The sequence below is a fragment of the Calidris pugnax genome, unplaced genomic scaffold (genome assembly GCF_001431845.1).
Source record: "Calidris pugnax isolate Ruff unplaced genomic scaffold, ASM143184v1 scaffold492, whole genome shotgun sequence".
NCBI classification, from domain to species: domain Eukaryota; kingdom Metazoa; phylum Chordata; class Aves; order Charadriiformes; family Scolopacidae; genus Calidris; species Calidris pugnax.
The window spans coordinates 757,487-758,954 of NW_015091453.1; the positions used below are offsets into that span (position 1 = coordinate 757,487).

At 59.0% G+C, this 1,468-nt stretch overlaps 1 protein-coding gene across 1 annotated transcript in view; it reads right to left on the bottom strand.

The window, feature by feature from the left end:
- The window catches only part of LOC106899718 (mucosa-associated lymphoid tissue lymphoma translocation protein 1-like), a 31,086-nt gene extending 30,761 nt beyond the window's left edge, over positions 1-325 (bottom strand). The window contains exon 1 of the mRNA XM_014961606.1: positions 307-325. The gene's annotated coding sequence lies outside the window, so the exon portion shown is untranslated. The remainder of the gene's footprint in view (positions 1-306) is intronic.
- Between the last annotated feature and the right edge of the window lie 1,143 nt (positions 326-1,468).

The following is a 1,468-nucleotide window of genomic DNA, read 5'->3' on the forward strand; positions in this document are numbered from 1 at the left end:
GACGGGGGCGCGGCGGGAGGCGCCTGTCGCTCGGGTACGAAGCGGCCCGTGCCTCCCCTGCGCAAGGGTGGCCTCGCTGCCGTCCCCACGGGTGTCCTTACCCCCTCCCCACAGTGTCCCCCTCCCTCTCTCCACAGCTCTCCTCGCCCCCTCAGCCCGGGTGTCTTCACCCCCCAGCCTATAAGTGTCCTCACCCCAGCCCCACAGCCATGCTCTCCCCCTCTCCACAGGTGTCCTTGTCCACATCCCCACAGGTGTCCTCACCCCCTCCCCACGGTTGCCCTCCCCACCGCACTTGCACCCCACCTCTCTCCCGGGGGCCACAGCCCCAAGGCTCATGGTGGAGCCACAGGTTCCTTCCTGCTCTGCTGGGCAGGCAGGAACCCCGCTGGGTTGCTTCTTCCAAGAAATCCCCGCCAGCTGGGCCGGGCATCACGAGGGCCCCGGGGGAAGTGGCCCTGGGCCAGCGTGCCTGGAGGTTGCACAAGCCCCTCCAGGATGTGGTGGAACTGGGACGGCTGGGGACAGCCTGCTGCCGCAGGGGAAATGGCTGACGTGGTGGTGAGCATCAAGGACTCCTTACCGCCAGCCATGGCTTTCATTTACAAAGTTAGGGCAACTAAGGTCAAACTCATCAAACCTAAAATCGTCGCCTTTCAAGAGATGGGAGGACCGCGTGGAAAGGAGCTGGAGGTCTGCGAAATGCTGAATGGAGAGTGTGGAAGGTGAACAGGGAGCGACTGGTTGTCGTTCCCAAAGAACTTTGCTCTGAAGTGACACAAAGTCAGGGGGGATGGGCTCAGGACATAGGGGAGTTCTGCTGACAGGTTCCCAGTTCCAGGGTTAGGGTCTCACCAATAGTCCTGGGCAGCAGTTTCCTGCAGTGCCAGAAGTGATGAGGACCAGGACTTCATGAGGGAGACCATGGTCCATCTGGAGAAGGAGCTCCAAGAGAGACCCTTGCTCCCCTGCTGATACTTTTCTCACCTTGGGGCTGCAGCAGTGGTTTTCACAATAGCGATAACTGGGGTTGACCAAGGAAAAGCAAGACCACCAGGGTTCTCTCCCAGATGCCTTCAGTGGTAGCATGGAAGGGCACAGGCAGGTGTCCGGGATGGCAGAGAAACAGTTGTGGATGAGAACGATATGGATCATCTCCACAGTGTTCCCTAGAGAACCTGGGGCAGAGCTGAGCCATGCCATAGGGCTGGAGGGACCAAGCAAGGCCGAGGGATGCGCCTGTACCTGCTGCTTTTCTCTTATAAGGGATGGGGAAGAAGATGTTTGGAAAAAGCCGAAACCCAACACAACTGGTGGGTGGAGGACGGGTTTTCTTCTTCCATGTCCTTTCCTCTGTGCAGGATGGGACAGTCGGGCTGTGCTCCTGCAAAGGTAGGAAAACTTACTACCCCGTATCCATTGATCTGATCCAGGACAATCTGTGCACCTACAGCGACTGGTTCTTTCC